The sequence below is a fragment of the Pelodiscus sinensis genome, chromosome 13 (genome assembly GCF_049634645.1).
Source record: "Pelodiscus sinensis isolate JC-2024 chromosome 13, ASM4963464v1, whole genome shotgun sequence".
In the NCBI taxonomy this organism is placed as follows: Eukaryota; Metazoa; Chordata; order Testudines; family Trionychidae; genus Pelodiscus; species Pelodiscus sinensis.
The window spans coordinates 42,813,539-42,841,217 of record NC_134723.1 but is presented as its reverse complement, the minus strand read 5'-3'; the positions used below and the strand labels follow the sequence as shown (position 1 = coordinate 42,841,217).

Below are 27,679 nucleotides of genomic sequence, written 5' to 3'. Positions count from 1 at the left end.
GTACAGCGGGCCAGGAAGGAAGGCCAGGGGAGGCTATACCTCTCCAGACAGCCAGGCCCGGCCCGGCCGCTCCTTCCTATCCAACCCTCCAATCTCTGCTCATTCAACCTCCCTGCTCCCCAGCCCTGACCATGCCATCCAGGTGCGGTGGGGAGATGAGGTGATGGGAGAGCAGAAGGGCAGTCGTTAGGCAATAGGACGCCCTTCACCGTGCCGTTCAACTGGTCCCCCTCGGCGGGGGGGAGTCAATTTTTAGAGCTGTGATTTTATCATCCGCAGCAACACATTCATGAAATATTTGAAACGCCAATTTTAAACTCGGGTCCTGTGGGACTAACACAGTCAATTGGGAAACTGACAGTCTGTACCTGGGGTTGGCAGATGCCAGCGAAATGGCGTCCTTACCTCTGGCACGGCTCTTCCCAGGCTCAGTGAGCTGCTAACAGGCCTGCCAGGCGTTGTCACTTTTCAGTGACTAGATCCTCTCTGGTGGAAGCCGAGGCTCAGAACAGAGATAGGAAGAAGAGGGCGAGTGGACTGCAAGACCCTGTGGTGCCCTGAATTTTCAGGTGCCTTATACAGCTGCGTATTCTGCATATGGGCGCCCCTCCCCCCTCAGTAAAAGTCTTGCTCCCAGCTTTAGCACAGACATACTGATTTCATTGCGTAGGGGCTTTGTGCACAAAGAGTCACCCAATGAGATGCTCTCCCCTTGTGACGGCCCCGGCCCTGCAAATACACACGTCCTTTGCTTTGGTTGCACGAGTACAGGAGGCCCCTGCTTTACGGCAGCCCGATTTACGACCCGCCGCCCTTACGACCTTTTCCGTAAGCGCAAAAGGGGCCAAAATCCCCCCACTTTCATCCTCGGCCCCACATTTACAACGGTGCACGACGCCTGTCGTCACTGTGGGCTCGGGTTACGACGCCCCCGACTTGCGACATTATCCCAATATCCGATCACGTCGCAAGTCGGGGGCAGCCTGTAATTCCATTCAAGCCAGCGGGACAAGGGCAGCGCTTGTCAGCAGGATTAGAACGTGGCATGGAGCCTGGATTTCTGATTTCTAACTAAGGGTGTTCATAAGGGTGTTGTAAGCAAAACTCGTGAAGTCATTCTGCCGCTCTACTCCGCACTAGTTAGGCCTCAGCTGGAGTACTGTGTCCAGTTCTGGGCGCCACATTTCAAGAAAGATGTGGAGAAATTGGAGAGGGTCCAGAGAAGAGCGACAAGAATGATTAAAGGTCTAGAGAACATGACCTTCATGAACTGGGCTTGTTTAGTTTGGATAAAAGAAGATTAAGGGGGGACATGATAGTGGTTTTCAAATATCTAAAAGGGTGTCACAAGGAGGAAGGAGAAAATTTGTTCCTCTTGGTTTCTGAGGACAGGACAAGGAGTAATGGGCTTAAAGTGCAGCAGGGGAGGTTTAGGTTGGACATTAGGAAAAAATTCCTAACTGTCAGGGTGGTCAAATATTGGAATAAATTGCCAAGGGAGGTGGTGGAATCTGCCTCTCTGGAGATATTTAAGAACAGGTTAGATAGACATCTGTCAGGGATGGTGTAGACGGAGCTTGGTCCTGCCTTGAGGGCGGGGGGCTGGACTCGATGACCTCTCGAGGTCCCTTCCAGTCCTATGATTCTATGATTTAGATTAAGCAATAATCGAATAGTCGATGGAATTTGCATCGACTATTCGATTAGTCGATAAGGGCGCCTCCGCCTTTGAAAGGTAGCAACAGCCCTGCTGGCTCCTGCTACATTTCAAAGGCGGAAGCACCGCCAGTTCCCCTCTGTGCCCAGGCCCCTTCTCCCCACAGAGATGGTGCTGAGGGGAACCGGCTTTTAAGCCGCCTCCCCCCAGCGCTGGATCCTGCTCCCCCCCCACACAAACTGCTTCTGTCTGACAGAGGCAGCAAGAGGAGGGAAGCAACTAGTCGAGTCGTTAGGGGTATGTCTAGACCAGTGGTCCCCAAGGCGGTGCCCGCGGGTGCCATGGTGCCTGCCGGGCCATTTATGTGCACCTGCGGAGCAATCTGGGCTGGCCCCGCCCCCGGGCGTGCGGCAGGTGCCAGCCCCAGGCGCATGGGCAGCCCCTGCCCAGGGTCGCAGCACATGCCGGTGCCGGTCCCGCCCCAAGGCTCGTGGCCCGTGAGCGGCCCCACCCCCAGGCGCCCGGCAACCCCAAAACGTTGGGGACCACTGGTCTAGATTACAACCCTCTGTCTCCAGAGGAGTGTAAATTAGAGATACCGACACTGCAAATGAAACGGGGATTTAAATACGGCCGCTGCGTTTTGCCGAGTCAGCAGTTTGTCGGCACAAAGCGGCTGTGAAGACGGGGCTCGGGCGACAAAGAAAGCCTTTGTCGGCCGATCCTGTAAACCTCATTTTACAAGGCATAAGGGATTGGCCAACAAAGGCTTTCTTTGTCACCCAATCCCCGTCTTGACAGCCACTTTTTGCGGACAAACTGCTGACTTGGTAAAACACAGCGGCCATTTTTATTCAAATGAAGCACGGGAGATTTAAATCCCCGCTTCATTTGCAATGTCGGTATGTCTAATTTATATCCCTCTGGCGACAGAGGGATGTAGTCTAGACATACCCTAGTTGACTATCCAATAAGCATTTACTTATCGGATAATCGACTAATCAACTCGTTGCTTACATCCCGATTTCTAACTCCAGGCCCAATGCACGCTGCTGAGGACACGTCTTCAGCATCAGGGCTAACCTTGGTGGGACGTTGGTATGTGGATCAAGGGCAGTGCTTTGCTATCACAGAGGAGATATTACAAGAGGACATATCAGTGTCTGGATAAGGCTCCTTCACTGGGGTGATTAGAATGCAGATGGCATTCAAGGCTCAGTAGCCTTCTCAGATGGTCGCCATCTGTGATTTTCTACCAAAGGTTATCTCAGGACTCCATTATTAGGAGATTTACAACTCAGCTGGTAGGAAAGTGCACAGCCTGGAAGGTCTTTAAAAATACATTCAGAATAGCTTGCTCATTTGGGGATTTTTGGATTTAAAAAAAGGGTAAAATAATAAAACTGAAAAATGGTGCTTGAGTGCACCTGAAAATGTTCTTCATAAGGGCTCTGCGCCACATGAAAGGGGTAGACAATAAGGCAGAAAATATCATATTGCCTCTCTATAAATCCATGGTGTACCCACCTCTTGAATTCCACGTGTAGATCTGGTGTCACCCGATCTCAAAAACGATACATTAAAAACTGAAAAGGTGCAGGACAAGGCAACAAAAATCACTAGGAGTATGGAAGAGCTGTCATACGGAGGAGAGATTAATAGGTCTGGGACTTTTCATTTTGGAAAAGAGATGACTAAGGAGGGATATGATCAAGGTCTACAAAATCATGACTGGGGTGGAGAAAGTAAATAAGGAAATGTTATTTACTCCTTCACATAACACAAGAATTGGGGGTCACCAAGTGAAATTAATAGGCAGCAGGTTTAAAACAAACAAAAGGAAGCTTTTCTTTACACAGCACACCGTTAACCTGCGGAACTCCTTGCCAGAGGATGTTGTGAAGGCCAAGACTATAAGAGGTTTTAAAAAAAAGAACTGGGTAAGTTCATTGAGGATAGGTCCATCAATGGCTACTAGCCAGGAGGGGTAGGGATGCAAAACAATGCTCTGAAGTATTTCTAGCCTCTGTTTGCCAGAAGCTAGGAATGGCTCACTTGATTCCCTGTTCTGTTCACTCCCTCTGGGGCACGTGGCACTCTGTTCCCAGCCAACGGGAGCTGTGGGAAGCAACGCCTGCAGGGGAAGGGGCCTCCCACGTGTACTGGCTGCCATTCCCCACAGCTCCCATTGACTTGGGAGAACTATGGCCACTGGGATCTGCGGGGATGGTACCTACGTCAGCAAAACGTCCCACAATCAGCTTACTCTGATGCAGCCCATGGGCAGCAGGTTGCCCGCCACAGGTTTATAGGCTCCTCAGGAGAGCTGCGCCCCACTCAGATCCCCCTTAAACTCTGTTTTGACAGTGCCCTGGGGGTTAAGTAAGGCACAGGTTTTTCAGTGCAGTGAATTCCACCTTCCCTGAGTACACTTGAATTCAATGGAGCTTTTCTATTCCGGCGAATACGAAATGTATTTATTGTTTACTTTCCAGGGTGTATACAGTGTACCGATTGTGCCAATTAAACATTTAAACACCCCCAATCTCTACTGACGTCATGTCGGCCGTGCTCTAAGAAATCTCCCCCATCCGCTCCGTAAATATTTGCTTGGCAACATGGCAGAGCTGGACCCATGCACTGGATCTCACCGAGAGCTTTCAAGCAAGACTTATTTGAAGTTCCCAGGACAAAGTATTTTTCTAAGAAGACCCATTTAAAAGAAGAGAGTCGCTGTTGGTGCGCCCCCGTGTGGCTGGGTATTGCAGGATCGCCTCCTCTATGGCTCCTCTGCTGACAACTGCTTCAGCTGGTGGTGTGCTGCTTCTCCTACCTCAGCCCTCTGGCCAAGTCACTGAACGTCATACCCCCTGCAAGGGGGGACTGTCCTATGCAAACAAAGCTCACGCGGTTCTAATTAACCCAGCATCGTCTGCTCATCCCTCTGCAGTAGCTTAAGCACCCCCTGGCGTCTCTGAACACAACACTCCAAACAAACCAACCACAGCTAAAAGGAGAGCTTTTATTCCTGCTGAGATCTCCCCAGCTCTCTGGTCCTAGCGTGGAACACTCCTCCCTCAGCACCCCAAGGAACCTTCCCAGGAGCCTTCCTGCTTTCCCAGGACCTACCTACCCAGCTAGTGCCTCTTCTACAACTTTTCAGTGGCTCCTTTCCCAGAGTAAGGCTATGTCTAGACTGCAAGCCTCTTTCGAAAGAGGAGCGTCTAGACTGCACGCGGAATTTCGAAAAAGCAAGCCGCTTTTTCGAAAGAAAGCACCCAGTGAGTCTGGATGCTCTCTTTCTAAAAAGCCTGTTTGCTTTCAAGAATGCCTTCTTTCGAAAGAGCACTTTCGAAAGAAGGCGTTCTTCCTCGTGGAATTAGGTTTACCACCGTCGAAAGAAAAGCCGCATTCTTTCGATTTAATTTCGAAAGAACGCGGCTGCAGTCTAGACACAGGTGAAGTTTTTTCGGAAAAAGGATACTTTTCCCGAAAAAACCCCTGAGTCTGGACACAGCCTAAGAGAGCCCATCTCAGGGCCTTCCCCTAGACTTCTCCCTGTAGCTTCTGCTTCCTTCCTTTATGGAGATGACCCAGTTCCTCCCTAGGTGGGTCTCCTAACAAATTGAGCTTGACAAGCCCCCAGGTGTAGGTGGGCTAACTAAACTCATACTCTTGTTAACCCTTCACTCCCCAAACCTAACCCTAACGTTAACCCACACCTAACCCATGCTGAAGAAGCCTCTTAGTCGCTTGCTGTAGGTCAGACTTGGAGTGGCTGAAGGTTTGATACACGAATGCCGTTTCGGTAATTTTACATGGGAGATCTTTATAGACCCTGACACCCTTCTTTGAAAAGGCAGGTTCTAGAATACATGACTTCTCATCATAAAGAATCATACCAATTATATAGAATTAACTAAAAAAGTTTCAAAGTAACTTAAAAAAAATCTCTTTGAATTACTTCTGGAAAAGTGTGTGTGTGTGTGTGTGTGTGTGTGTGTGTGTGTGTGTGTGTGTGTGTGTGTGTGTGTGTGTGTGTGTGTGTGTGTGTGTGTGTGTGTGTGTGTGGATGTGGTCAATTACATCTCATGACATCCAGAAACAAAGACCATGCACAGCAGCAACTTTTAATGGAAATTATACTGCTTCGGGTTTCACCTTTAAAATTATCTCCTAGCCAATTTCCTTATTGCTTAGGAAAGACAGAAACATTCCCATCAAGTTACAGGCAAGGAAGGACAAACAAACTTGATGGGACACCCATCTGCTATACGCAAGTTTTCATTACATTCAGCAAAGGTACAGAGTTCATTATGCCAGCATGCACCGTGGTATACTTCAATGCTTTGTATCCATTCTTACAAACAAGTAGGTGTATCTGGGGCTACCTGTTTGTTTGTTTGCATAAGGGAACAATTTCCAGGAGCTCATATTTTCGGTTTCTATAGCACTGTCATTTGGTACTGATCCTTCAGCACACCCATTTCCATTTTAATTCAACTATATTTTAATAGTGTTGCGTTCATCTGTTTGATTTTTCATTCTGAGTGACAAGATGGTATATTTACTAGATTGGCAGAGGACTGGATACCAGCATTTGTTACATTGTAAGGCCAGCTCTGCCACCAACCATGTGGCCTCAAGCACATCATATTGCTAAAACCCTGCAAATCCAGGGAGAGCCGCTCTATATCCGCGAGCATCCGTATCCACAGATTTCAATGCAGCTATTTTTGCAGATATGGATGCAGCTACAAATTTTGTATCCCTGCAGGGCTCTGTGTTTGAGTCTTGATTCTGTAAGGCACTCAGTCAGATACAAGGTAATGGGGACCATATAAAGCACCTAATTTAGACAGACAAGAGGCCTAGTTACAGGAACAAAACCCATATCTGTTCCCTGGCAGTGAATGGGGCCCTTTTTTGTGGGAGTTGATCCATTAGGCATGTTTGGTATCCTTTTTTCTCCCCCCCATTTCCTTCCTTGCCTTAGGGCCCAAAATTTGTATGCATGTGTCAGAGTCAATGGGTCTACTCATGCGTGCACAGTTACAGGGGGGAGAGCAGCATTTTCAGCGTCATGGCCTAAGACCATCCTCAAAAGGCTTGTTTGGGGTGCTCCCATAACCCATCCATGGCATCTTCCAATATCAGTTAGCAGGGATCTCCCCATGCTCTTTGGAAGCACTCCCACACCCAGTAGCTCAAGGAATAAAGAACCCAGGTTGGAAGCCAAACTCAGATCTTCCAGGTGGTGGTCATGGGTGACAGGTAATGAAGGCAAGGGGAGGAATTGCCTAACCAAACAAACCTGGGTGGCCCCACCCACGCTCCTTCCCAGGGCAGACACCCTCCTACCTGCTCTTGGCCCTGCATAGGGACTAGCAACTGGATGAGTAGGGGCGCATCCCCAAAATACTGCAAACTGCCTAATTCATCCAAAGAAAAAATTACCTGGAGAAAACCTTACAGAAGGCAAAAGAGCCAGGGAACCTTGCTGACCATCAAACACAACAAATATCTTCCTATATTAAAGACAAAAATGATATGGGGTCATGTGTCATATTTTATTTTAAAAATAGCTCTTCATCTTTAAATCCTCTAGCAAAAATTTGTTTAAATTATTTTTCCTTTTGAAAGAAAATACAAATACTAGGGGTGAAGCAAACTCTTTATAATTACAATGACCTCCATATTAAAGCTGGTTTAAAGTTTAACCAATGAACTAATTTTAGATAAGACGCACATATCACGGGAGTAAATAATTTGAGATTGAAAACAATAATATGGGATTCAGGTGCTCTCTCTCTATCGTTTAGCAGCTGAAAGGCATCTAGATGCAAACACCACAATAATTAAAAATCTTGTGTGTCTCAAGAGATCCCTCTTCCCCTCCGAAAGCTACCACATTCTTATACTCATGATAGCGAAGTGTAACTATCTGGCATAGGTAATAGCAAATACATTGCACTAAGCGCCTGAATCTGCAACTGTTACTTACACGAGTCACACTTACCATACTCTTGTGGGTAGATCCACTAGATCCCTAACATCTGTGCAGAGCAGGCAGGACGTCTGTGTTTAATGTCTTCTACAACAAGATGACGATGCTATACGGCTATCAGAGAAGAATGGGCATCTTATGATTACGGCACTGTACTGGACCTTGGAAAATGTGGGTTCAGTTACCGAGTCTGTTCATATCATTTAATCTGCTTATGCCTCTGCTCACCATCTCTGAAACATGGCGGATAATACTCCCTATGCCTGTTCTGCCTAATAAGGCACTGATTCAGTCAAGTACTTAAGTGCACACGTAACTTTGACTTCAGTGGAACTACTCAAGCACAGATGTCATATTAAGCACTTACCTACCGTCTCAACTGGGGCTGTACATTGGAAGGTCTTTGGGCATGGACGGTCTTTTCCTATATGTATTGTCACACTTCGTAATTGGGGCCACACTGGCTCTGTGGCTGCACTGGAATACAAGCAGCAAACAACAACAGCTAATACCCCACTTGACAGCCAAAGCACATGGGCCTGTGCGTAGCCAACAATATCAGAAAAGAGACACTATAACCATGCCCACAAACGGGTAAGATTCGTCGGGTCCATAGTTCAGCATGAAACAGGCCACTCCTACTCTCCTAGGGCCTGTCCCAGTCTGGCACGCACACAGAGGAGACGTGGTTTTGGGCAGTATCAGACAGCTGTCATTTTGAAGCATGTGACCTGACACTGGCATGATCTCACACGCAAGGTCACAATGGTGGGCATGGAGCTGCCAGGGCTTCAAAAGAATGTCCCCCACATGACTGACCTTGTGGTGGGGGTGGGGTCACGTCGCCGGGGGCAGGTCCATGTCATTCTCAGGAATACCAGAAAATCTAGTGTTCCAGGAACGGGTGAGTGGCCACCCTTGTTAAACTAGCATACGGGCAGAGGGTATAGAGTAGGGATGTAACAGTGTAGTTGATTAACCGATAAGCAAAATCTTATAGGTTAATGCTATAGACTACAGGCATTTCTACCCCTCCCTCCAGTATATTTTTTAGCAGGCTGGCCAGCAGCCCGGCTCAGTCCTGGTTTGTGCCGGATCCGGGACCTACCCCCTGCAGTGGCTTTGCATTTAAAGTGTATTAGGAGCTAGGCAGGCAGACAGCTCAGCTCAATTCCAGCTCACACCGGGTCCGGGAGCTCAGACCTGCCCCTAGACAAGGGCTACTGCCACCCCGCACTGCTGCTTCTTTATCAGAGGCAACAGCACAGGTTTTTAAACTGGCTCCCCTCCCAGCCCAGCTCCTACCTGGCACCCCGCACTGCTGCTTCTGATGCAGAGGCAGCAGCGTGGAGTGGCAGGGGACTTCTTGGGAGTGAGGCATCCTGGCTGCTGGCCCCACCCCCAGGGACTATAGAATAGTCAACTAGCCGATAAGAATCCAAATAACCGATATTTAACATCCCTAGTATAGAGCTGGATAAAGGAAGCCATTTGCAATGCACAAGCTCAAGTTACATTGGAGCGACAAACTCAGGAGCGAGGCAACGTAGTCTTGAGCGCCATCTACTGGCATCCTCATAAGTAGTAACCGTTTCCATAGACACCAAAACAGTGGCCTTCAACCGTTTTCATTTGCAGTCCCCTAAAGTATTTTGAACAGAGGTGCAGACTCTTTGGGAACGCTTAGACCTTGACTGTGGACCACCAGCTAATGACCACTGGACTAGAGCCGTCTTGTGACTGAATGGGGTGCCGCACATTAACTGATAAATATTTAAGGTCCTGCTTCTCCATGGCACTTAAGCAGGGGCCTAATTTAAGTATGCAAGTGGGCTTACGGACATCAGCGTCTCTGCCGATAGGACTAGTCACATGATCAACTGAGGCTTAAAAAGAAACTCACCAGTGAGACTCTTTTGGCAAAGAAGGAGGGCGTGCTGCAGGGGAAGCAGCAGCTGTATGCGATGTCTTCCAAGGAAAAGTGTCTCTGATTTCTTCAGTTTTCCGTGGGAGTTGCAAGGGTAGGCAGGGTATGCCTTTAAAACTGGACTGGACCCCTTTTCTCTTCTTGTGCATTGGAAGGGCGGGACTCTTTAGCAATGGTGATATCATGGGATAGACAGGCAGGTAATATTTTGGGAGGAGCGAGGCTGAGGCCCCGGGAGGAGGGCTAGGTTGGAGATTAGGAAAAACTATTTCCCTAGGAGGGTGGGGAAGCCCTGGGCTGGGTTCCCTAGGGAGGTGGTGGAATCTCCATCCCTAGAGGTTTTTAAGGCTCGGATTGACAAAGCCCTGGCTGGGTTGATTTAGTTGGACAGGGGGCTGGACTTGATGACCTCATAGACTCAGACTCCAAGGTCAGAAGGGACCATTATGATCATCTAGTCTGACCCCCTGCACAGTGCAGGCCACAGAATCTCACCCACCCCTCCTAGAATAATCCTCTCACCTATCTCAGATATTGAAGCCTTCAAATACTTCGAAGACCCCAAGATGCAGAGAATCCTCTAGCTGTGATCTGTGCCCCATGCTACAGAGGAAGGTGAAAAACCTCCAGGGCCTCTGCCAATCTACCCTGGAGGAAACTTCCTTCCCGACCCCATTTCCCACTGATAATGAATGGTCAATTAGTTACCAAGATCATGTTATCTCATCAAACCATCCCCTTCATAAACCCATCTAATTTAATCTTGAAGCCAGATAGATCTTTTGCCCCCGCTACTTCCCTTGGAAGGCCATTTCAGAACCTCACTCCTCTAATGGTTAGAAACCTTCGTCTAATCTCAAGTCTAAACTTCCTACTAGCCAGCTTATATCCATTTGTTCTTGTGTCCACATTGGTATTAAGCTTAAATAATTCCTCTCCCTCCCTGGTATTTATCCCTCTAATATATTTAAAAAGTGCAATCATGTCCCCCCTCAGCCTTCTTTTGGTTAAGGTAAACAAGCCAAGCTCCCTGAGTCTCCTTTCATAAGACAGGTTTTCCATTCCTCGGATCATCCTAGTGGCCCTTCTTTGTACGTGTTCCAGTTTAAATTCATCCTTCTTAAACATGGGAGACCAGAACTGCTCACAGTATTCCAAATAGGGTCTCACCAATGCCTTGTATAATGGCACTAACACCTCCTTATCCCTACTGGAAATACCTCGCCTAATACATCCCAAGATCATATTAGCCTTTTTCACGGCCATGTCACAATGGCGGCTCATAGTCATTCTATAATCAACCAGGACTCCGAGGTCCTTCTCCTCCTCCGTTACTTCCAACTGATGTGTCCCTAGCTTATAACTAAAATTCTTGTTATTAATCCCTAAATGCATAACCTTACACTTCTCACTATTAAATTTCATCCTATTGCTATCACTCCAATTTACAAGATCATCCAGATCTTCCTGTATGATATCCCGATCCTTTTCTAAATTGGCAATAGCTCCCAACTTTGTGTCATCCGCAAATTTTATTAGGACACTTCCACTTTTGGTGCCAAGATCAGCAATAAAAAGATTAAATAAAATTGGCCCCAAAACTGATCCCTGAGGAACCTTCTTCCAACCTGACAGTTCACCTTTCAATATGACCCGCTGTAGTCTCCCCTTTAACCAGTTGCTTATCCACCTCTCAACTTTCATATTAATCCCTATCTTTTCCAATTTAACCAATAATTCCCCATGTGGTACTGTATCAAATGCCTTACTAAAGTCGAGGTAGATTAGATCCACTGCATTTCCTATATCTAAAAAATCTGTTACTTTCTCAAAAAAGGAGATCAGGTTGGTTTGGCACAATCTACCTTTTGTAAAACAATGTTGTAATTTGTCCCAATTGCCATTAGCCTCAATGTCTCTAACTACTTTCTCCTTCAAAATTTTTTTCCAGGATCTTACATACTACAGATGTCAAACTAACAGGCCTATAGTTACCTCCTGAAGTCTCTTCAAGCCCTATGATTCTATGATATGGTCCAGGCCTCCCAGCTACGCAGAGGAGCAATGAGGAATAAGGCAAACAGACCCCACATCCTTATGTGAGCTACACATGCCAAGGTAACAGTCCCGGCAGAGCTGTGACCTCCATTAATGTGCAAGGGGTTTTTGAGCAAAAAGAAGCAGTGTGGATGGTGGGTTTTTTGCGCAAATCCCCCATTTTGCGCAAGATCCTTATGCCTCTCTAGGACAGGCCTAAGGATTTTGTGCAAAGCAGTGTTTTGGCGCAAAAAAAAATCCACGCTGCTTCTTTTTGTGCAAAAACCCCTTGCGCAAAAAGAAACAGCAGAAAATATTCTAATGAGATCATGGCTTATGCTAATGAGTCCCTCATTAGCATATTTTCTGCTGGAAGAACTCGCCGTGAAGACGTAGCCATAGAGAAAACACTAGCCGAGTCACTGGGATTTAGGCAAATCAAGCCATGCTTCTGCAAGGAGAACATGGGTTTTAAAATATCAAGTTTATTTCAGAAAGCAGAGAAGAGGCCCGGTCCATTGCTGGTGACATTTCAAAATGGGTTAAAAAAATAAAAAAGTGAGTTGTACAACTATCTTGGCAAAACACTAAGATGAACTGTTAACTTCATCACTTAAATAATTGAGATGGCAAACCTCTCCATGCACATAGCAATTGTCAGCGCCTGGCTTGAGAATGATTTCACTAAGGCAAAGGAGGCCTTTACAGCGATTCAATTAAAAAAATGAGTAAACTATCAATCCTGCAGTACTCTCTGGATGCAGGAAAACACAGTTCTTTTATTTTAAACACACATATGTAAGGAGCAGGTGTAAAGAGATTCTGGGAAAGGTTCCAAGAGGGACGACACTAAAACAAAACACTCAGTATTCCTTAAAAGCCCGTAACAACGTAATCAAATGAAATCAGCCCCTAAAAAAAAAGTTAGCTCTCGAAAAGGCATGTTCTTTGGTGCAGCTGTTGGACTGATGCAAGCCAGGATTGCCTTCTCTTTCTTCAGGAAATTTGCAATATGGGAGTGTCATCGAATCCTAGGGCTGGAAGAGACCTCAGGAGTCAGAGACCAGCCCCCTGCCCAAGACAGGACCAAACCCAACTCAATCATCCCAGCCAGGGCTTTGTCAAGCCAGGACTTCAAGAAGTGTCACGGAGTAAAATGGAAAGTGAACCTCTTTACTCTCTGATGCTTTAAGCAGATCACTGTCCATGGCCCACGTCAACAGAGACTGCCTGGGACAGAGGGTGAGCAAAGGGTAAGGAAAAGTTATCCAGCGTCGTCTTATCCCAACAAACTGAGATTGCTGATTAATCAAAATTTAACATCCCAAGTTGCAAATCGAGTAGTCGATGGAATTTCCATACACCACACTGTTAGCTGATAACGGGTGGAGTGGGGCGCTCGCTATCCCTGCTGCACCTCTGCCTTTTAAATGGAGCTCGCGGCTCTTGCTACATTTAAAAAAAGGCCAAAGAGTAGCAGGACTCAAGCAGTCCCCGCTCACCTCGGGTTCCGCCTCTTCCTTTGCAGTCAGACCGGCGCGAGCTTCAGTCCCCGCTCACGCTGTTTTCCCGCTATGCCTCTGCCTCCCCTTTTAAGCTGGCTCTCCCCAGCACCGTCTTCTGCTCTCCCCCGTCTTGGTGCCTCTCTCTGATAGAAGCAGCGGGGGGGGGGGGGGACAACTAGTTGAGTCACTACTCAACTACCCGATAAGCATATTTTATCGACTATTTCGGGGTGGGCAATAATTTTTGACTGGGGGGGTCACTTCAGAAATTTTTGAAGTGGCCCGGGGCTGCCCCAGAAGGGGCGGGGCCTCCGGCAGAAGGGGCGGGGTCAGAACACTTCCCCGCCCACAGACCCTGATTGGTCTGGGGGTGGGGAAGCGCACAAAGTCTTTGCCCCCTAGAGAGCTGGCAGTTTCCTCTAGGTCCTGTGCCCCCAGCGGTGGGAGGAGACTTCTTGTGCTCCCTCCGCTGCCCCAGGTCAATTAGGGTCTGGAGAGGGGGAGCACGTGAAGTCTCTCGCCCTGCCCTGCCCTGCTCTGCAAGGGAGCACCGTGCTTACAGTCACCCTCCCCCTGAGCAGCGGCTGGCGGTTGACTTTAAGTGCTGAGCCCCTCGCAGGGTGGGAGAAGACTTTGCATATGGGTCCCTGATTGGCTTGGGGGTGGTGGAGCGACAGGGCCTCCGGGAGGCTAGTTCCCGCCCCCAGAGACCCTTTTGCCCACCCCGGACTAGTTCCTTACATCCCTAATTGCAACGTCAGGCAAAGCCCTTGCCAGCCGCTTCGAAATTCAAGCCAACTTTTCAGCCCATTTGAGAAAAGCCTGGAACATGTTCGGCTTCCCTGAGAGGTTTACTTCTAAGTGAGTAAAACAGCACAAAATCGCTTTATCGTGGCAGGGGCGGGGCCAGTGGGGGAGCCTCATGGATTTACGGGGCTGCTCCAACACGCTACCACTAGCGGGGGCCTTGCTGATTTGACCAGGGAGGTGAAGTCAATCAAGTGAGGAAGGGGCAGCGATTGGTGCAGAGCCCCAGGAAGTGCTCAGGCGCCACCCAGGCCTCATGGAGCTGCGCTGTTGACTCTGACGCTGCTATTCACTGAGTGACTCTGTGGCTATTCACTGTTGACTCTGTGGCTGCTATTCACTGAGTGCCAACCAAGTGCTGAGTTTCTCCATTGGCAGAGAACCAATCAGCCCCAGGCCTGGGGAACTCACAAATGAGAGTAAAACCACGTCCCTTTGGGGACGTAATGGGAGTTCTAAAGGTGTCTGTTTAGGGGCCCGGCTCAGCCCGTCATTGTAACCTACTTTGTGTTGGGCCAGATGATATGGCAGGCCCCTCCCGGGGTGCACCAGACCCCAAATGCAGCAGAAATGGGCTGAGTAGTGAATTCGGCCCCCTTCTGTGCCTCTCCTTGGGCCTCCGGGGGAAGGAAGGGTGAATGGAAGCAGAGAAGAGGCGGGCTAAGGGACTGGGTTATGTGCGTGCATGGGTGGACCTATTTAATCCATATACATAATGAATCCAACAGCCTGTAGGAGCCAGGTTGGAACAGAAGCTGCTATTACAGCCCATGGCCTGTGGTTGTGTAACCCATCTAGTGGCACTGAGACCACTCACAAAGAATAATGAGTCTGCTCTGCAGCCAGCTGGCTTTCAGCTCATGCAGGAGAGGCTCATGTTCTAAGCTCCAGAGGTCCCAGGTTCAGTTCCACCCACAGCTGCCCAGGGTCTGCCAGCGTTACAGCCGCAGCTGTGGGGTTGCAGCATGTAGCTCCCTACAAATCCGTAGCTCGCTTTGGTGGACGTGGAGACAAATTTTGTATCTAGACCCCCTGCAAATGGGCAGATATCTGCTTTATAACCCGGGGTATCTGCAACTGCAGAGGTGGATGATGAGATCTGTGGATCTGGATGCAGAGATCCATGCATCATTTTTGCAGCTGTGGATACCGATTTTGTATCCACACAGGTCTCGAGCTATGGGATCTCTTGTGCCGTGCCTCCATCTTGGGCACATGGGGCCCCTTCCCAGAACCTGGTTACTTGAGGTTTCAGAAGAGGGACTCACTGGTGACCCTTACGGAAGAGAAAACGTTGCTCCACGGCCGGCGTGTGTTCGTGCTTTGCTTGGGGAAGGAGCGTGACTGCACGCTTGTGCGTCAGAGGTCAAGGGCCGATTCTCACAGCAGCTGGGGAGGTGTTTCTTGCTGACCTCAGTGGCTTTCCTGGACTGGTGCACAGAGCCTGTTCCGAGGACACTAACAAGGGTATGTGTGGGGGGAGAACATGAAGTGCGTGTAACGTCTGACGGAGCAAGGCACACCGAGCCAGACGTAAAACAGCAGCAAGCTCGTCAGCTCAGCCCAGAGCACGGCCCACGAGGCTGAGTGGGTCTGTCCATCCTGGGCTGCTACAAAGTTTATTCTAAGGCAGCCCCCCCGAGCTGTGTGAGCTGGCGAAACAGCAGAGGAAAGTGGCAGCGCATCCTTCAGATGCGAATGGAAAGGACAGAAGGGTGCAGTGTCCCACCTTCTGGGCCCATTCTCCCTTTCAGGCCCCCCCTCCCCTCTGACTGGAAAGCGCCCTGCAGCCATGCCCTGGAGCCGGCCCTGAGCCTAGCTACACCCCGCCGCGTTTTATAGGGGTGAGCGTGCGAGTCTTCTGAATCACGCAGGCGCCTCTGGCACATATGCCAGCCAGGCACCGCCACCTGGGAGAGCGCTCAGCCCGCAAACCACTGGGTGTGCTGGCTAAGGGGCCTCTTCACTGCCCCACCGGGCCTGTGCCCAAGCCACCCTCCCCCAGAACCGGTTCCTCGCCAGGGTGTCCTCTGCGCCCACCCACGCCTGTTCGACAGCTCCTCAGGGGGCAACGACCCTTCTGTGGAGTGTGTTCTCTGCCCCCAGTGATATCCACTCCGCCCAGCCGGGCTGCCGCTGGTCGCGCTCCCGCTGGTCGCACTCCGTCACCCCTTTCAGCAATGTATTAGCTCTGGTACCTGCACTCCTCAGTAGGGTGCCAAAGTTGGTAACTGTGGAACATGAGAGCCACCTCCCCGCACGGGCACACAAGAGCTCCCAGGAGGCCTTATGCTAATCCAGGTGGGTCGGGTGTCCACACTCCCATTACAACTAACTGAAGCATGGAGCGAGATCTGTCTGATGCAGGCAGACGGGAAGGGAGGGGAGAGAAACAAGATGAAATGAGCAGGAAGAAGCCCATTCTCCTTTCCCCAAGACAAGTGGGGGCACAGGGAGATGCTCCGAGTAGGGTGGCTCACGAGGCCAAGGGGAAAAGGCTAGAAGTCACGCTACTGTTCTTGGCTGCCTTCCCCTTCTCCCTTGGATTAGAAATGCCTTGCAGTCATCAGCAGTGACTCATCACCTGTTAAGAACTTCACAAGTGAAGTAATTTACAGTTTATATGTTTTATAGGTCCTACAAAAACCCAGGTATTATGCTGTATATAATCGAGCGCCATCTACTGGCACTTTAATAGTTAGCTAGCTCGCCACCTCTGCAGACAGAGCATTCACATAATATCCCGGACCACTTGATTTATATGGGGATTGTTCTGATTGTGCTCAGAATGCTCTACAAGTTTTCTTTATTGGGTTTTTACTTTATTTTCATCATATTTCCTTCTTCCGCACCTGCCAAAGCAGACCCCATCTTACTCCTAGCCTGAATCTACTGGCATCTCACACTTTCCTTCAGCAACGACCCCCTTTGATAGCTATTGTCTTAAGGTGCACAAATATTTACAGCGCTAGCATTCAGCACACAGGCAACAGGACTGAAGAGGGAGGGATGGAAAACACATCATAAAAATGTCAAGGTTTGAACAGGACACATCCTTCAATATCTGAAACAACCCTCTCTGGCCCAGTTTTTCCTTACTGTTTTTTTGTCACTGATGCGTTCATTCAAGGTTTTGTGGTTATTTATAACCTTGGATTTGGGTTAACGCTGCCAAAGTTCTTAAGGTTATTAGAATGTTTGCTCTGTGAAATGTAATGTTTTTCTAATCTGGAATACTCACTAGCGCTGATTGTCCTAGAAAAATGCACATAACAACAGCTGCTTCCGTTTTCCTGCCAAGCGGAGCGGCAGAACAATTTGAGACACAGGCCAATGTTCTAAAATAGGATGGACTTTCTTTGTGCCATTTACATGTGACCAGTGGGGAATAAATTCCCCCCCCCCCTTTTTTTTTGCAGTCTCATATTTGCACATTATTTATTACCAGTGGTGATGGGATATGTAGTCGCTCACTTCTTGGTTCTGGGTTTAATTAGTTCAACTTAGCAAATCTAAAACACTTAAAATGGGATGCTGTCATGCACTGATGTATGTAGTGGATCTAGCTTCTTGACAGTTGAAAGTGTTATAACAGTGGGAAATACATTCAGATCTTCCTGCTCCAAACAGCAAAGGCTCCTAGCAAATCAGCTAATGGAAACTCTCCATTAGCATTTAGCAGTATAAAGCCTGATGTTTATCGTCAGATAGTAAGAGAGTTTCAACAGACGGCAGTGGTACATATGGACACTGAGCTCCGATCTTTCTGGTGGAGTTTGATCACTCCAAAGAGTTGCCCAGTTTATTATCTAGAAATGGTTGGAACTTTCCAGTTTGGGGCCAGAGGGGGATTTTACTTTTCTGACAAGTCAACCAGGCTCATAGGCAGTATGTCCTATCAGCCGTGTGCTTGTGCGGCCACTTGGGAGAGATTCAGATGCTGCCCTGCTGATCAGCAGAGCTTCCCCCGTGAGGTGTTTTGTTTCAACTGGTGGTGCGCATACCTCAGCGCATATAAAATTATTCCACACATGGATGCTTCATTAGCATAAAAATGGCTGCCGCTTTTTTTCGGCACGGAGCGCCCTTATTTCATAGAGGGATAAGGGATCTTTCGGAAAAGGCTTTATTTTCTGCAAGATCAGCATCTAGACTGGCGCTTTTTTCCGGCAAAGCTCCGGGCCGAAAAAAAGCGGCAGCCATTTTTACGCTAATGAAGGGGGGGAGATTTAAATCCCCGCTTCATTAGCGATTGCGATACGTCTAGACTACATCCCTTTTACGAAAAAGGGATGTAGTCTAGATGTAGCCACTGGTGTGTAATTGACAGGATCACCTCTAGAGCCTTTTTTAAATATTGGCCTCACATTAGCTATCTTCCAGTCATTAGGTTCAGAAGCTGAGTTAAAGGGTAGGTTACAAACAACAGTGAATAGTTCTGCAATTTCACATTTGAGTTCTTCCAGAACTCATGCTTTCTGGGCTGCAGATGGGACAACCGCAAGGTTAGCTGTGCATGTATCTGATTCAGTGATAGGCAGCCTGCAGCCCAGAGGCCACATAAGGCCCTCTATGGTTCCACCTGTGGCTTTTACACCCCCTCTTGGCCCTCTTCCCCCACACCTCTTGAGCACTGGGGCTCAAGTGTGGAACCCCACACTTACTCCTCCCCTTCCCTCTCAGCGTTTCCAGAGCACCACGAATCAGCTGGTTTGCCCTTCATCTCTGCTCTTCCCCGCCCTCCCTCCTAGAGCTTGAACACCATGCATCAGCCAATTCTTTTAGTCAGGGCTGGATAAAGATGACATGCTGAGGCCCTAAACCAGGGCTACTCAACTTTGTAAGCCCACAATGATACTCACAGCACATGCCAAGGGCCACAACTTAAGTGTGGCTGCATCTACATGCAAATATATATGCAAATAGCTTATTTCACACTGACTGGCATGAATAGGATTAAGGCAAGACTACACAACAGGCAGGCCCCCATTTAAGTCAGTTCTGCTGATATTAATAAAATGCAACACCCATATGACAGCACTTTTAATGATCAATGTGTGGAATAAACTATATTAAAACAAGACACCTGTGACTAGTTGCCGTGAGGTACCCTTACTGCCTACAAAGGTGCAGGACAAAGGTAGGGAATTAGCCTTCTTCCACTGGAGTAAAGTAGAAGCCACAAAAAAAATTAACACATGGCTTTAGGGTTTGTATGTTTCAAAGAGCTTGCAAATAAGTCCTGCAGGACCTTAGTACCATTCCCTGTTCTTTTCAGCTACAGACTCACACAGTTACCCCTCTGAAACGGTTAATGGCTTAAGAAAGGATTCTTTTAACACCTATTTGCAAACTGTGTTTGAAATGTTATCATGCAAATGTCCTCCTAACACACACACACCAAGCTTCTTTTCTCTCTCTCCCCTCCGCACCCCAACAAAGAGGACTGCAGTGAGTCAGACGCCCCAGACAAACTGCCCCCTGATTCCCAGCACTTAATCACTCCCTCTTTCCCCCACCTCTCCCTGCCCAGCCCAGGAAAATTGAAGAGACTGCTGGGTCTCTGCCCCCCGATGGGACTTTCCCCCAAGCCAGTTAATTACTCCCTCCTCCCAGAACACTCATTCCCTGCGTAGCTGCTGTTTACAGAGGCCCGTCCCCGCGGATCTGCTGATCCCGCTGCCTGCTCTGGGGACTTTGAACGGCTGGGACCGCGCAGCTTAAAGGGAACTTTAGTGCAAAGCCCTCACCTGCCTCCTGCGTGTGCAGGGTCCCCCGTCCCAGCGCTGCCTGCCCCGTGGGACCAGCCTAGGGGGCGCTGCTCTTACCTTGGCGGCGCCGCCCCTCCACCTGTGCCTCCCGGGCGGGAGGGGGCTGTTCGCTTCATCTCCCCACCTGCCGGCTGCAGCTCCTTTTGCAGCCTCACGGCTGCGGCCAACCGGCAGGCTGCAGCGGCAGCGCGGGCTCCTCTTTGCATGGAGAGAGGGTGAGCGCCTGCACTTGGAGAGCCAGTGCCCAACTGGCCCCCGGGCCGCAAACGGCCCGCGGGCCACCTGTTGAGTAGCTCTGCCCCAAACTCTGTAACATTACCAAAACACGTGCCTTATTCTAACAGCAAGGACGATGGAAATACAAAAAAGAGAATTTTAAATTTGCATCTATACCGATCCATACGGGAGGATGCAACTAACAAGAAGCCTTTTGTATTTACAGACCCCTCCGAATCTAACCCTCTCCACTGTATTTTACTTGCTTGTGCACACTTCCGGCACTGCTTGCAACCTGCTGAGACGGAGGAGGACCACTCACTGGTCTTGGCTGGTTGCCCATCGCTGCCTTACAGTCCAATCGGGCACAACTCAAGGGGAGCCAAAGGTAATTCCATTTTGTAGATGGGTAACCGAGGCACAGAGGTGTCTTACCCAAAATCATACACCACCTCTATGGCAGGGCCTGCAAATGAGCCCAAGCCATGTTGCCTGGGTTGCAGCCTCATGCCTTAAACACAGGCCTGTCTTGGATGTGCACGTTTTTACGGTGCAGTGGGTAGCCCAGCATGTTACCGGGGCCACTGTGCAATGATTCACTGCAGTTCGGTACAATAATATTAAATCACAGCTGAAGCAAAGCCCTTGAATGCCTGTTCTCCAAACCCCTTCACCACGTACAGATTCTTGCTCTAATAATTTAGGCTTATCGATTAATCTAGTCGATTACTCACAATCCCCCCCCCCCCCCGCTGCCTCTGCAGCAGGAGAAGCAGGAGCCGGTGCTGAGAGGAAGCCAGCTTAAAAGCCAGTTCCCCCCCAGCACCGGTTCCATGCCACCGGCTCCATGCCACCTGCCCCCCACCACCAGTGCAGTGGGGGGGCAGGGAAGGCTGCTGCGGAGTAGCCTCAGTCCACAGAGGGTCTGAGCTGCTCATGGATGGAAGCTGGCCCTGGGCAGCAGCCCCTGTCCATGGGGGGGGTCCAAGCTCCCTGCGGACAGAAGCTGGAGCAGCCTCTGTCTGCGCAGAGCTGGGACCCCCCTCGCCTCCTGCAGACAGGGGTTACTGAGGTGAAGCAGCCTCCCCACAGCAGACTGTCCACAGGGTGCTCGGACACCCCGCAGACAGGGGCTGCTGCCATCCCGGGCTGCTGCCTCTGTATCAGAGGCAGCAGTGGAGGACAGCAGGCAGCCGGTCTGCGCGGGGAGTTAGTTTTTAAAAGCGCCAGAGGCAGCAGCGAAAGGGGGCAGGAGGCTCCCTGGGAGTGGGGCCGGATTGCACTGGCTGCCAGCCCCAACCCTGGGGACTACAGCTTTGTTGAGTAACCGATAAGAATTTGTGCAGTTACTCGACGATTCAATTACCAGCTCTCTCCCCTCTTTAGTCCAGACACGAATGGGTTGAAGAGGTAAAACAATTAACAGAGATCCCACCCATCCCCCTGCAGGGACGCAAGATCTGGGGCAGAGATCACCGCCTTAATTGCCCTTGCAAGAACTCTTATCCCCAGCAGGGGTGAATTCTGGGAACAGCCGCAGAACTTCTACCACCCCCCATTGCCAAATCGCTCCGGGGACAGGAGACAGGGAACGCCTTGGAAGCTGTCCAGGCCCAGTGATTCAAATGCCCCAAAGTCCCTTCCCGCAGTAAAGCTGCTGGATTCACAGTTCCCACTGCTGGTGCGAGAGTCCATTATGGGTGAGCAGCCAGAAGCAGATTGGTTACGGGTGCGATCCAGCCCTTCATCGCAGGCCCAACTCAAAAACTACTCCCCAATGGGGCTTCAGTGGGACTAACCTGATGCAGAACCGTTGGTGCTGGCCATCTACCCAGACACAGCCCTTAACGCTGGGGGTGAGAGATGGGAGGCTTCTCCCAGGACGATCCCTACACTAGTCAGGATTGGGCCCAAATGGACAAACATTCCTTTCAGTCCCTAATCTACAGAACCGCTGGCACAGACAGTCACCCTGCAAGATCGTGGGTGAACAGGGGGGTTCACAGTGCTGGCGTGTTGAATGTGACATAAGGTCAGGCGTTGTGTTACTCCGTCTGAACGATGCCAGGGCACGCATGCCAAAACAAAAGAAGGGAATTCTCCTTTTGGTGGCAAGGCATAAATGGCTTTCACAAGAAGAAAAGAAGTTAAATGCCACGCGTCCAGGAGACGCCCAGTCCCGATGGAAGACCGTGGTTCTGCCTAGTACTTGGGAGCGTTTTCTGCTGCACAGTTCATTTGAGGACACACATTGCTCCTGCAATGGCATCCATGTAGCCCGAGGCTGCTCTAAATCCAGGCAGCTGACTGCTCAGTGAAAATATATTTGTTTGGGAATAATTCAGGTGCCTTTGCTGTTTGGTGCAAATTTCACCTCTGTTCCTGAGATTATTCCTATCGGGTGATGCACCCAGGCTCACAACCCATTGCCCCTTGAAAAAATATCCCCGCATGGATAAATACCAGTTCTACAGGAAACACACTGATTTTTCCAGCAGCTCGCACACCCCGTTGAGCACACACGGAGTTTATGCAGCGAGCTATTCAGCAACACAGCCCAAAGACTTCCAAGAGCTCCTTTCATTGCAAGCTTATTTACACCTGGCCACAATGAAGGATTGCTAAGCGCTTTGCAATGTGCACGTGCTGTACAAGATCTCATCGGCTTCTCACCGTGCAAAAGGAATCAGCATGGCATGCAGAGCCAAGCCTGCATACAATCCCAAAATTGCAACCGTTGTCGTTATCCAACCCTGCACTCACTACTCATCCTGATACAAACACTTCCTGTGATCAAGCGATGCATCATATTAATTGCATTGCAAAGTTCCCGTGTTGCACAGATGCAAACAGTGATAGCAAAACGTTGGCAGATTGAATTCTAAATGCGCTCCCTGCCCTGTAACGTTTGCCTGCCAATGTTTCACCCAAAGTGCTCTCTGGAAGAATTATTACTACTGGAACATTTAAGGGACAGCTGCTTAAGAAAAAGCAAATGCTGCGAACATTCAATGACATGCCTCAGATACATAGCATCCTGCAGAAAGCCAGTCTTGCACTAAAATAGAGGTTATTCAGCTCTTGGCTGAAGCATGCATGTCCCCAAACAAGCATGTTAAACATAAAGTTTGGGGAGTCAGGCATCTCTGGGAAATATTTTTGATTGCCTACAGATTTTAAATGGCTGATTGCAAATGCATCTAAGCCTGGCATTTTGAAGCAGCTTTTCAGGAATACAAATCAGGCCGACTGGCAGCCCAATACACAAGAAAATAAAAACCCCAACTTACCTTGGGATCAGCCAGGAGTGCTCAGGCTTCAGAAATCTCCTGCAGAAGAGTTGACAGAGTTTTGCCTTATTACTCATAGAGATTGTTATATAACTGGCACCATTTCTGTAGGCAATGAGTATGTACCAATTGCACTTCCACTCAGAGATAATTCTCATTTCCCATCCCACACAGACAGATCTGAGAGCGACAACCACTCATTGGAAATGGGGGAGGGACAAAGTAGGCTTTTTTTCACGCTCCTTAGGAGGGAGGTTAATAGTATCACAGAAAGTTCAAAAGGTCCCTGAAATTTGGTGAGAGATATTACCACTATGAGAGCACGTAGTGCAGTAGTCTAGTGTTCCTTAGCTTGCTGAAAGCAGCTTGGCCTAGATTCTGCTCCACTGTTTGATAAGTGACCATTCATGCAAACAGGAGTAAGAAAGTGTCTCTTTGCTTTTAATTAAGCAATTCACTCTGAAATACATGACGCATGCAAACGGCCTTTTCATTAGCATCGAAAGGATCATTAGACTAAAATCACACTGGGGCAGGGATCCATCAGATTGGGTAAAATGGATAGACAGGAGTTAATGAGCGAGAGAAAAAGCCTGTATTTTTGGCTAAGCAGAGGAAAAAGGATCGTTCCTCTGAAGATGCAGTTGTCTCTTTAATATTTCAGGACAGCAAAGAGAAATGCAGACTCCATTCGCTTTCTGCAGAGTGGAGGGAGGAGAAACATTAAGTTAATAGAATTTTATTTTTTCACACAGTCCTTTGACATCAATGGTAAAATCTCCAGCGGATTTCAATGAAAGCAAGATCAGGGCCCGTATACAGCTATACCATAAGAGATATACTGTCAGATCAGAAAGTTATTGATACGGAGGTGTCATTGTCATAGCCAGCTTTCAGTATGCTTCCATATAGATCACAGAGCCTTGGACACACATAAAACTCTTATGTAAGTCATAATCCTGTCACAGACTCCTTATTCAGGGAGTATAAGAGGGACGCCACAGAACCCTGCTGGCTCTGTAATGGGTTTTGGCCTCTTTGGAAATTGTGAGATTCCAGATGAAGTGTAATCCTCTTACTGACACCTGTAGTTATCTTTCTAAATATGCTGCTACCTCGCAGGGCTCCAAAGTACAAGGTGTAAGTGTATGCTAATATTTGGATTCCTCCCATAACTGACTCTGTTGCTTTCTGCACTGATTGAGTCATTAGAATTAGTCTCCTGTGGTGTTCACTGAGGCTAACAATATAATCAAGTTAAATTTACCCTACAAGATCAGCATTTAATTAGGTACTGTTATACAATGCATATTAACTACAATGTTAATACTTTCATGAAAGGAAGATTTTTACCCCCCACCCCCTTGTTTATTTTTGGGCTTCTCAAAGGAAACTAAACTTATACATTTTCAGGAAAGAAACATATAGCTGAGGCTATGTCTAGAGTACTATGGGGGTTTTCTGGGATACCAGAGGTATCCCGGAAAAACTCTACTGTGTCCAGGGAATGCATCTGCTCTTCCATTTTTTTCTGTGGAAGAGAAGATGTGCTCTTTCGGCAGCCCTGTCTTCCTCCTTCCACAAGGAAGAAGGGCTCTTCTGAAAGAAGAGGTTTTTCCAAAATTTGGCCCAGTGTAGATGGGCCAAATTTTGGGAAAGCGTCTTCAGCCAAAACTATCAGAAAAAGGTACGCAAATTGTGGAGTGCAATTTGCGTACCTTTTTCTGATAAAACATTGTAGTCTAGACATAGCCTAAGTTAAAAACTTGGGTGCAGGTGTATGTATTTACTGATTTGCCCAGCACACGATCAAGATAAAACAAAAGCAAAATAAATAAATAATAAAATTAAATTAAATTAAAATCAACAAATGTAAGCCTAGAAGAAAGGATTCTATCAAACAAATCCAGGGTGTGTAATCACTTCATGGCTATATGGAGACAGATTGGTATTGCTTAAATCTTGTAGGACCATAAAGATGATGATTTAAAGGGTACGAAACTGTAGCTAGGTAGGCACGTGCTTCTCAATTTAGAGCTTGAAATACTATTCTGAAGAGAAAAACTTAAAAAACAACAAATGGTTTGGTAGCACCTTAAAGCCTAACACCACATGTAGATGGTATCATGAGCTTTTGTGGGCACAACCCACTTCTTCAGATGAATGGAACGAGATGTTTCAGAAAAAGTAATTGTGCCTCCATATTAACTCAGAAATGCCAAGCCCAAACATTTTGGAAATCATGGGTTAAGACCGCAAAAGAAATAAAAAATCACAAGCTTTTGAAAAGCCAACGATCTTGGGGTTCTTTTTAATTTGCTCTCCAGCTCTTGAGCCTTAGATCGAAGACCCATTTTCAAACTGTTCTTAGCAGCCTCGAGAGCTACAAAACTTACCTTTTCCCTGCACAAAATCCAAGATTCTCATGTAATTCTATAACTCTAGGAGCTAGAACTTTAGGTATCAGCTAGTTGAGACTTGCAATAAATCACAAGCGTTAGCAGTGCCAAATTGTATGATTTTTGTGTTCATGCTAGTTTAAAATAAGCCAGTTTATTACTCCCTACATTTTGTGTCAGTTTGGGCATCAATTAAAGTTTCCTTTTCATGCTTCAGGGGCTAAGAAGTCAGAATCCGGTTGTGACTGGAGAACCCCTCATCACCAATTCCCAAAAAGGTCCACTGTTGTGAAACAACAACATCTAATAGACCAAATGAACTCGGTACATCTAGCACACTGCTTTCATGGTATTTATCCGGAAATGTGAGGTTTCCAATTGAAAGCTCATATCAGACCAAGCCTCTTAAAGACAGCGAGATACATGTCTGCATGATCTTTAAGGAGTGAGTTCTATGGTACTGAACATGTGTTTTCAAAGCTGTCACCAGCCCGAACAGAAAAACAGGTCTCGTCCAGACAGGAGGTGAGATGAACATCTTTCTGTCAAATGTTAAGTGCTGTAAGCTAAATACAATGGAAGCCCCATTTAGAAACTGAGTCAACAGGAAAGGCAGGAATAGTTGGTGCAGCTGAGGCTGGGGGAGAGGGGCTCTGTGAGGCCCCGCCCCCATGGGGAGGAGGCGTGGCAGCGCGCTGAGCACGTGCCACCCTCCATGGGGAGGGGAAGAGACAGGAGGGGAGAGCATGCGCACATCCCCCAGACTTCCTGGAGCAGCGGGGGAGAGAGGAGGGCATGTGGCATGGCCATAGCACCAGGGAGGGAGAAGGCCACACGGCTTCAGCCACCCCAGACTGGAGCATGGGGAGGGTGGGTACTGGGAGCAGTAACACTCCACCCCCACGACGCCTACAGCAGGCATTCTGGGGGGCGGAGTGTGGGCGGGACCATGCCTGGCAGTTTGGGAAGGCAAAGTCTCCCCCTGCCTAGGCTACTGGGGCACCTAGGAGGAAAGGAACACATGAGGGTGGGGAGAAAAGTGATGGGGAATCTCCAAAGACAATGAAATTTAGGGAGGTAAATAGAAGGCAAGAAAACAACCCTGAATCCTCCACCTAGGAGGTAAATGCAGAGCGTGTTCCCATTCAGGAAAACAGGATCTCAACCAACCGTGGGGTTTAAATGAGAGACATTTAACTTCCTTAGAGAGGAGCTTAGCCTGTTCGAGTTCAGTTTAGCCTCTAGGAAGCACGTTACGATTTTATTTCATATGTAACCCTGCTGTTTCCATTATCCTTCCTCGGTAGTTCTTATATCTTGAGCTTTCATCACAAATGGGGAATTGGTTTTTTCTATCCATATATCTCTGAGGTGGGTCATCACATTGGAGCACTGAGGTGGGTCCAATTGTACGCGTGCGAGTGACACTGCTGAGGTCATGAATGAAGAACCCCCGCCTACACTGGGTGGGAAGCGGGGGGGGGGCGCGGGGGAGGGGGAACCACAGCAGCAAGTCCCAGAGTCTGGCTCACAGGTGGGACTAAACACAGCAGTGGTGTGGTTCCTGCTCTGATTGGAGCCAGGCTTTTCAATGCCCTCTCCCCAGCTGGGTTTCAGAATCAGAGCAGACACATGGACACTGCTGTCTTTAGTCCTGTGGCATGAGGCTGACTCAGTTGTCCTGGCCTCTGTGGTTTTGCTGCTGCAAGGATTTCATATTTATTTATTTATTGATGTCAGTGGGGCCAGAATATCATTGTCTGCACAGAGATAAGATTGGGGCCTAGACGTTGAACAGCCTCCTTAATTCCAGTTCTGAGCATCTCTACCTCCAAAGAGCTGGATCCTAGTGAGTTTGGCTAGCTGAGAATGTAAAGAATTTGCTGTTCTGATTAATGTGTCATTAAAACGTCCAGTTTTAATGGCTAAAAAAGGTTACAAAAACATCAACCTAATTAGGAGTCTGGATCCGCGATCGTATGAGAAGCGATGAATAAGGCTGGGGCGTTTCAGCTTGAAATAGACATGACTAAGGGGTGGGATATGATTGAGGTCTATAAAAT

The 27,679-nt window shown here is 48.4% G+C and overlaps 1 long non-coding RNA gene across 1 annotated transcript; it reads left to right on the top strand.

Moving 5' to 3' along the window:
• Window positions 1-8,493: 8,493 nt before the first annotated feature.
• On the top strand, window positions 8,494-25,966 carry LOC112543820 (uncharacterized). Its single transcript, XR_003087067.2, has 4 exons — window positions 8,494-8,568; window positions 15,110-15,407; window positions 20,154-20,315; window positions 25,834-25,966. It is a non-coding gene; the product is annotated as an uncharacterized LOC112543820 (long non-coding RNA).
• The last annotated feature ends 1,713 nt before the right edge of the window (window positions 25,967-27,679 follow it).